A 9,725-nucleotide genomic window follows, 5' to 3' on the forward strand; every position below is an offset into this window, starting at 1 on the left:
ATGGTGGAGTCCGGGCTACACGTGGAGGACGCTGTGCCGCCGGGACTGCTGCACCTGCTTCAGTCTGGGGCTCCCAGGCTCGGTCCCGGGGCGTCTGCCGGGAGGCCGGGCCAGGAAGAAGCCTTCCTAAAGGGAACCTGTCTGTAGAGCTGAGCGCCCACAAACCTCCACCCCTCCCCCGAGGCCGGAGTACAAGCCCTGCCCTCCCCACTCGGGCCTTCCTCATTGCTCCGTCCTTTCCTTCCCTCTTCCCGGCCTCCCTTTCCTCTTTCTCCATTCATTCATTCATTCATTCATTCATTCATTCATTCAGCAGTTTCTTTCTCGATGTGTTTGGCAAATACTCCACACCAAGACGAGGAAGTGAAAATCCTCAACTTGCAGAACGTCACACACAACTGCCCCTTGTCCGTGATCCATGCCTTTAATTCCAGGCTTGGGGAACACTGAAGTAGGAGGTGAGCCTGGGGTACACAGTGAGACTCTTGTCTCAGAGTTCATTAGGGGCAATTTCTTTCATTGCAGATTCAGAAGTGTGCGATCACCAACCTCCATGACAAGAGTCACGTTTCAGAGATAATAAAAGTAATAAAAGCGCACAAGGGAAAAAACCAAGATGAATCTCGCCCCCGCCCCCACCTTCGCTGACTACTGGCTGCTGGAGCCAGGGGCCTGGAGTGTGGGGCCCAGACCCTCTCCGCCTGTCCAGTGGGTCTCAGGAAGCCCTTGCTCCTGGCTGTAGTCTCTTCCTTTTGATGTAGGAGGAAAAGATCACAGCGGAAAACCGAGGAAGGTAATCAGCCACCACTCATGAGTCGGTGGGAATGGAGGCTGTGGGCACGCTCCGTTCCACGGAGTGAGACTGACTTGATGGTTGCCATAGCACCGACCCAAATCCTCTTCCCCCTTCCTGGTCCAAATCTTCACGAAGTAGCAAAGCGCCCACGTTGCAGGCTATGTATTTACAAAGATTCCAGGTTGCAGGCTATGGAGATCTGCAAGGTCCCTAGGGTTAGCGACAAAAATATCCTGCTAGGGATTAGGCTAATGTACATCTCCAAATAGAAGCGATTAGACACAATGATGGATGTAAAAGCATAAAAAATATTGATCTTCTAAAGAAGTTGCTATGAGAAAAACAAAACCCACCATGTTTCAGAGTCCCTGTCAACTGTGTTCACAGATGTCTGTGCCCAAAGTACAGAGCTTGGAAGATCCCGTCTGTACAGTGCCAGATTGCACAGGTGGGGATTGTTGGGCTCCTCCTCAGAAGAGGGGAGAAAGTGCTAGTCTCATTTATGGGGAGACAAGTGAAGAAGGCAGACAGCAGCATGACTGGGGAGAAACTAGTAAGAAATTGCACATAACAATAATTTCATGATAAAGAATTTTATGTACTATTTGTGTGTGCGTGCGCATGCATATGCACCTGCATGCCTGTCCTAGGGCTTAGTGGTAGAACGCTTGCTAGCATGCATGAAGTCTTGAGTTCGATTCCTCAACACCACATAAACAGAAAAGGCTGGAAGTGGTGCACTGTGGCTCAAGTGGTAGCATGCTAGCCTTGAGCAAAAAGAAGCCAGGGACAGTGCTCAGGCCCTGAGTTCAAGCCCCAGGATTGGCAAAATAAAGAAATAAACAACAAATACTGAATACCTCTGAGTTCCTTTTTTTGCTCTATTGCATCATCTAGGGCTTCTACTATGATACTGAAAGAAATGGTAAGCAGAATATACTTGCCTTGTCTCAGATCTTAGCAGGCAAAATCTGCTGAACTTTCTTTCCATTAAGTATGCTGATAGTCATAAGTTGGCTGCTTGGTTGGTTTTATAGCACTGGAATTGAACTCTCAGCCTCCTATTTGCAAGGATGAATCTCTACCACTTGAGTCACACCCCCAGCTCCCTTTTGCCTTGATTATTTTCAAGGTAAGGCCTTGCTTTATACCTAGGTTAGCCTGGGCTTTGATCCTCCTTTGTGTGTTAGTGTATGTTCCTTTGCAGTCACAGGAATAGCAACAGAATTTTACTGGGTAATTTATAAAGAGTTTCCTTTGGCTGAAGATTCTGGAAGCTGGAAAGTCCAGGAATATAGTGCTGACATTTGCTTGGCTTCTGGTGAAATGCTTGTGCTACCTCAATCCATAGCAGAAAGCAGAAGTGCAAGAAAGTACACACACGCATACATACACTTGTGCACATGCATGAAAAAAGGGGGCCAAATCCAAATTCCTGATAAAGCTCACCATCTCCCTAAGAAAAATTCATTCATGAGGGCTCTATCCACATGAGCCAAATAATTCATTAGGCCTAACCTCGTAACACCTGAACTTTGGGGAGATAAACTCATACCTCAGCATTTTCTCTTGGCTTCCCAAATTCATGACCTTCCATTAAAACACAATTTTTCCATCCCAATAATCCTAAGACTAGTTCTAGTATCAACTTAAACTCTGAAGTCTTATTTGAGATTCAAGACAAATTCTTTTTAACTCTGGATCTCTAAAATCAAAAACAAGTTATCCACTTTAAGATGCCACAAGAACAGGCATCAGATAGTCTTTCCCACTCCAAAAGGGAGAAGTGAATCACAAGGAATGGGTGACTATGCCAAACAAGTCCAACAATCATCAGGCAGACATTAAATCTTAAATCTCAGAATAATCTTCCAATCCACATACAGCCTTCTGAACATGCCAGGGGAAGGGGCGGGATCCCAACACCTCAGGCAGCCGCATCCCTACAGGGCTCAGCCCATAGCAGTGTCTTTGTTGCACACTGACAGTGGCTGGACTGTTTTCACATCTCAGCAGCAGTCCTAGGCCTGCGGCCCCACTAGATTTGGCAGGGACTTTCTCTGGTGCCTCCTTTCCTGTGGAAAGTCTCTATCCAGCTCTCAGGGAGTTCAGTATGTCCTCTGACATTGGGGTGGAGGCCTCCACTTCTTTACCTCTGGCATCCCACATACCTGCAGAATTATTACCATGTAGATGTGGCACAGCAAGGCATAGTTACTGCGTCCCTTGCAGCACCAACAGGAGGCACATCTGGGCCCATTTGAGACACAGTGCGATTCTGCTCAGATTTGCTGCTTGTGTCTTTTGGAGCCACATCTGGGACTACTTGAGTCACAGCTAGATGTGGTTCAGAAGATCAAGGGGAAGAGTCTTCAGGTTTCCCTGAGCAGAAAGCCCCTTGAGGGCCCCCAGGCCAGTCCCCTGAAACTATTCTGCTCTCCTAGGACTCTGGGCTTGTGATGGAATAGATTTCTGAAATATCTTTGAGTCTTGATCTTCACTACTCTGTGAGTGTTTCTGGCTCTTTTGTGTTCATACTGATCTCTTCAGCAAACAGTAGTTAGGCCATGCAATATTCCTTATCTAACATGTTTTTTGTTTACTTTATATGGCTAGGGATGTAATTAAAATGTTTCAAATTATAATTCTTAGTTTCCTTCTTAATAGCAAATTTCCCATTTAATGATACCTTTTGTTCATCCCTTTGCTACTATGTCTCCAGAAGTGGTCAAAGTAACCATGTAGCCTCTTAAGCACTTTACTGCTTGGATATTTCTTCTACCAGATAGCTCGCTCATCAATTGTGCCATTCACACAGCCCTAGAACATGGAGATAATGGACCAACTTCTTCTTTTTTTCTTTTTTTTAAAATTTATTTATTAATTAAAAAAATTTTGACAAGGTGTTGTGCAAAAGGGGTACAATTACATAATAGGGCAGTGTGTACATTTCTTGTGATATCTTATACCCTGTTTTTCTTTCCCTTCCCTAGATCAGGTAAACATATATACAATACACAGTGTACCAAAACATATACAGTAGCCATGTGGCATACACCAAAGGAAATTCACCTAGGACTTTAAATGTAACGTCGATAATAGAGTTTGCTTATCCTTGTCTTATATGAACATATATACATAGCTTTTGAGCTATTGTGATCCACTGAGAGGTCAATTTTTGACCTTTATATGTTGATTAGTAGTTTGGTTTTAGTTACATAATGTAGGGTCACTGACCCAAACCTGGGGGAAATACCATTTGACAAGAAGTTTTTGGTTTCGCAGACCTGGTCTCTACTGTCTTCCCCTCCCCCCACCTTAACAGTCATATATCAAGGAGATCATGCCCCTTTGTTTTCTGTGTTCTAGGCTTGTTTCGCTCAACATTATTTTTTCAAGCTCTGACCATTTCTAATTGCTATGTAGTATTCCATTGTGTATAGGTACCATATTTTTTGGATCGATTCATCTGTGGAGTGGCATCTGGGTTGTTTCCATGTTTAGGCTATTGTGAATTGTGCAGCAATAAACATGGAAGTGCAGATGTCTTTCTGATATCTTGAGACCTGTTGTTCAGGATAGATGCCTAGGAGTGGTATGGCTGGGTCATAGGGTAGGTCTATGTTGAGCTTTTTGAGGAACCTCCATACTCTTCTCCAAAGTGGTTGTACTAATTTGCACTCCCACCAACAATGGAGAAGGGTTCCTCTTTCCCCGCACCCCCTCCAGCATTTGTTGTTTCCTGAGTTCAGAGTATAGGCCATTCTAACTGGAGTGAGATGGTATCTCAGGGTTGTTTTTATTTGCATTTCCTTTACTGCCAGGGATGTTGAACATTTCCTCATATATTTCTTTGCCATTTTTATCTCTTCTCTTGTGAAGTCTCTTTTTAGCTCCTTTGCCCATTTCCTAATTGGTTTACTGGGCTTGGAGGGACGTAGTTTTTTGAGTTCTCTGTAGATGATGGATATTAGGCCTTTGTCTGTTGCTGTGCTGGTAAAGATCCTTCCCCATATGGTTGGCTGTCTTTCTAGTTTGGTGGCTATGTCCTTAGCTGTGCAGAAACTTTTTAGTTTGTAGTGGTCCCATTTGTCAAGACTCTACCCTATCTGTTGTGCCCCTGGGACTCTATTCAGGAAGATCCTTCCTGTGCCTATAAGTTCTAGCGTCTTTCCTACTCTGTCCTTCAGTAGTTTCAAGGATTCAGGTCTGATGTTGAGGTCCTTGATCCATTTTGAGTTGATCTTGGTGCATGGTGATAGGCTAGGGTCTACTTTGAGTTTTCTACATATGGCTGCCCAGTTTTTCCAGCACCAGTAGTTGAAGAGGCTATGATTTTTCCATTGTATGTCTTTAGCTCCTTTGTCAAATATCAGCTGACTGTAAGAGTGCGGTTTTATTTCTGGGTCTTCAATTCTATTCCATTGATTTTCAGGTCTGTTTTTATACCAATACCAGGCTGTTTTTGTTATGATGGCTCTATAATAGAGCTTGAAGTCTGGTATTGTGATACCTCCTGCACTGCTTTTTTTTGCCTAGAATTGCTTTGGCTATTCTAGGTCTTTTGCTATTCCATATGAATTTATGGGTTGCTTTCTCTATTTCAGTGAAGAATGTAGCTGGGATTTTGATGGGATTGCATTGAATTTGTATAACAATTTGGGCAATATGGCCATTTTCACTATATTGATTCTGCCTACCCATGAGCATGGGAGGTCTTTCCATCTCCTTGTGTCCTCTTTGATTTCCCTTTTTAGATTTTTATAGTTCTCATTAAATAGGTCCTTCACGTCTTTGGTTAGGTTGATCCCTGGGTAATTTATTCTTTTTTTAGCTATTGTAAATGGTATTATTTCCATAGTTTCCTTTTCTGCTTGTACATTGCTGGTGTACAGAAAAGTTGCTGACTTTTGTGGATTGATTTTGTATCCTGCTACTTTGCCAAAATTGTTTATTAGGTGTAGGAGTTTGGGGACTGAGTTCTTTGGGTCCTTCAGATTTAAGATCATGTCATCTGAGAATAGGGATAGTTTAATTTCTTCTTTGCCAATGTGGATCCCTTTGATGTCCTCCTCTTGCCTTATTGCTATGGCTAGGGCTTCTAGCACTATGTTGAAAGGAAGTAGGGAGCGTGGGCATCCTTGTCTTGTTCCTGAGTTTAGGAGGAATGATTTTAGTTTCTCCCCATTTAATACGATATTCACAGTTGGTCTCTTGTATATGGTTTTTATTGTTTTAAGGAATGTTCCATCTATTCCTGTTCTCTCCAGAGCTTTTAATAAGTATGGATGTTGTATTTTGTCAAAGGCTTTTTGGGCATCGACTGAGATAACAATGTGATTCTTTATTTTAGTTCTGTTTATGTGGTGAATTACATTGATTGATTTACGGATGTTGAACCATCCTTGTGTCTTTGGGATGAAGCCTACTTGGTCATGATGTATAATTTTCTTGATCAGTTTCTGGATCCTGTTAGCTAATGTGGAGATTTGTGTCTGTGTTCATTAGTGATATTGGTCTGATGGGCCAACTTCTTTACATCTGTACAAGGATGGCCTTTCCTCTAGTTCATTCCCATCTGAGAGCTCATCAGGATGGCCATTTCTGTTCACATTTTTATCTACATTATGGTCATAAAAGTTGTCTGTATGAAGTGCCAGACTTCCTTAGTCTCCTGAGTCCTCACCAGAATTACCCTTACTGCACTCTATTCAGTAACCCAGGTCCTTTCCAGCATTCACTTCAATACAATCTCAGCCCCTATTCACCCAGTTCCAAAGTTGCTTCTATGTTTTTAAGTATTATTATAGTAATATCTCATTTTGCTGCACCAGTTTTCTGTTTGAGTGTAATTGCTGTTGGTATAATAGAGTCTTTGGTAATATATGAAGGAAATGGTATCATCAGCTTTTTAGGATCCTGCACTTCTTCAACCCTGGCAGAAAGCAGAAAGATAGCCAAGCACTTGTGAAAAAGAAAAATGATGACAGCCAACGTGTTCTGGGGGGGGGGGGGGGGAAGCTATGTATTTGTAAGAGTGCCACCCTGCCCCATCCTTGCTTCACCCAAACACCTCCCACAAAGTCCAGGACTCCAACTGTGCCACACTGAGGAATTAAGTTTTCAAAACATACTTCTGGAAAACACACTTTAACCATAGCAGTGTCTTTAAAGAAAGTGGTCCATTTAACCTAGGTTCTTAAATCTATGAGTGAAGACATGTGCATAATGGTTTTAGAATTTTTTTGCTGCCCATAAGATTTGTAGTGGTGTTCTTACTTTCATTTCTGAATATTACAAGTTGGTGTCTTCTCATTTTTCTTAGCTTGCCTAGAGGTTTATTGATTTTACTAATCCTTTTAAAGAGCCACTTTTGGGCTTTTGATACTTTTCTCTATTGCTCTATTTTTTTTTATTTATTTTGTCAGATGTGGATTGTGTTTACTCTTTTTTAAATCCGGTTTGCTAAGGTAGACACTGGAATGACTGATTATTAACATTTCTTTTTGAAAGTATTCTTTCAATGCTATAATTTTCCCTGTCAGTACCACACTTACTATGTCTCCGAATTTCTGACAGTTTGTATTTTCACCTTTATTAGTTCAAATATTGTTTAATTTCTCTGAAGACTTTTTAATACATGTGTTATTTAGGTTTTGAATTTTTAATCATTAAAACTATTTTTAAGAGGCTGAGAATGTGACTTAGCCATAGAGTGCTTTCCTAGCATGCATGAAGCACTGGGTTCAATTCCTCAGCACCACATAAAAAGAAAAGGCCAGAGTGCTAGCCTTGAGCAAAAAGAAGCCAGGGACAGTGATTAGGCCCTGAGTCCAAGCCTCAGGACAGGCAAAAACAATTTTTTAATTAAAAAAAAACTATTGTAGCTTAAGAGACATACAAAAATAGGTGGCAGGCTAGATTTGGCCCACAGGCCCTAGTTTACTACCAAATTTTATTTTAAACATCTGAAAGTCTGCTCTTTTTCTCTCCCGCCCCCCCTCCCTTTTTGGTAGTTTAAGACAAGGTCTTACTGTCACAGGAACCAGGATCCATTCAAACCCAGGGAGGTTCCCAGAGAATGTGGGCTTCAACCTCAAAGCTAAGCTGTGACATAGCATGCCATCCATATTCATGGTACTCATGTCGACAAAGTTCATGACATTATCACAGAAAAGAACTCACAGATGAGTCTAACTAGTTGAGATACTTATACAAGTTTTATTTAATAAATCAAGATAACAAAGCTTATCCCAACAGACTAGTAATGTGGGCACTTGAGAAGAGCCACCAGTCCTTCATATAAGGCTTATTTATACAACTCAGGTCAGTCTAAAGGACTCCAGGTCCCTAACTCCATACATGCTCCTTCATTTCCACAATCTATAAAGTTAATCATTTGCATCTTACGTTTTCAAAACTAGTAAGTGTGGGTTTCCTAGACACCAAGTCTCCTTAATTGGCATATGTAATAAATCTTTGAGAATCTACCAGGCATTTATTTTAGAAGATATTTATTTAGGGCAGAAAAACCCACATTTAGGAGATATATATCCACCTTTCATAAGGCCTTCTTCAGTCCAGGGGTGAGCTTTACCAGATTTTTTCTGGAGACATTTATTCATAATTTGCTTATCTAGAGCTCTGAACAAATTATTAGCGAGAAGTTAAAAGCATTGTTAGCTTCTCTAGCCTAATGAGTAGTGTGAGACTTAAAGTTATATATTAATTCACAGTTTATTCTTTTTATATATATATATTTTTTATTATTAATTGAACATAAATTTTTTTACAAGGTGTTGTGCAAAGAGGGTGCAGTTACATAGTAGGGCAATGTGTACATTTCTTGTGATATCTTACAACCTGTTTTTCCATCCCTTGTCTAGGTCAGGTAGACCCATATGCAATATACATTGTATCAAGCACATATACAGTGTTCACAGACTTGGTCTCTACTGTCTCTCCGTCTCTCTTTGTTAACAGTCATATATCAGGGAGATCATGCCCCTTTGTTTTCTGTGTTCTAGGCTTGTCTCACTCAACAATATTTGTTCAAGTTCTGACCATTTCCCTGCGAATAACAATATTTCACCATTCCTAATCGCTATGTAGTATTCCATTGTGTATAAGTACCATATTTTTTGGATCCATTCGTCTGTGGAGGGGCATCTGGGTTGTTTCCATATTTTGGCTATTGTGAATTGTGCCGCGATAAACATGGAAGTACAAATGTCTTTTTGATATCTTGGGTTTTGCTGTTTAGGATAGATGCCTAGGAGTGGTATGGCTGGGTCATAGGGTAGGTCTATATTGAGCTTTTTGAGAAACCTCCATATTGTTCTCCAAAGTGGTTGTACTAATTTGCACTCCCACCAACAATGGAGAAGGGTTCCTCTTTCCCCACAGCCCCTCCAGCATTTGTTGTTTCCTGAGTTCAGAGTATAGGCCATTCTAACTGGGGTGAGGTAGTATCTCAGGGTTGTTTTTATTTGCATTTCCTTTACTAGCAGGGATGTTGAGCATTTCCTCATGTGTTTCTTTGCCATTTTTATATCTTCTCTTGTGAAGTCTCTCTTTAGCTCTTTTGCCCATTTCCTAATAGGTTTATTGGGCTTGGAGGGGCTTAGTTTTTTGAGTTCTCTGTAGATGACAGATATCAGGCCTTTGTCTGTTGCTGTGCTGGTAAATATCCTTTCCCATATCGTTGGCTGTCTTTCTATTTTGGGGGCTATGACCTTAGCTGTGCAGAAACTTTTTAATTTGTAGTAGTCCCATTTGTTGAGTCTTTCCCCTATTTGTTGTGCCCCTGGGACTCTATTCAAGAAGTTCCTTCCTGTGCCTATAAGTTCTAGTGTCTTTCCTACTCTGTCCTTCAGTAGTTTCAAGGATTCAGGTCTGATATTGAGGTCCTTGATCCATTTTAAGTTGA

The sequence above is a fragment of the Perognathus longimembris genome, chromosome 7, assembly GCF_023159225.1.
Source record: "Perognathus longimembris pacificus isolate PPM17 chromosome 7, ASM2315922v1, whole genome shotgun sequence".
Taxonomy (NCBI): domain Eukaryota; kingdom Metazoa; phylum Chordata; class Mammalia; order Rodentia; family Heteromyidae; genus Perognathus; species Perognathus longimembris.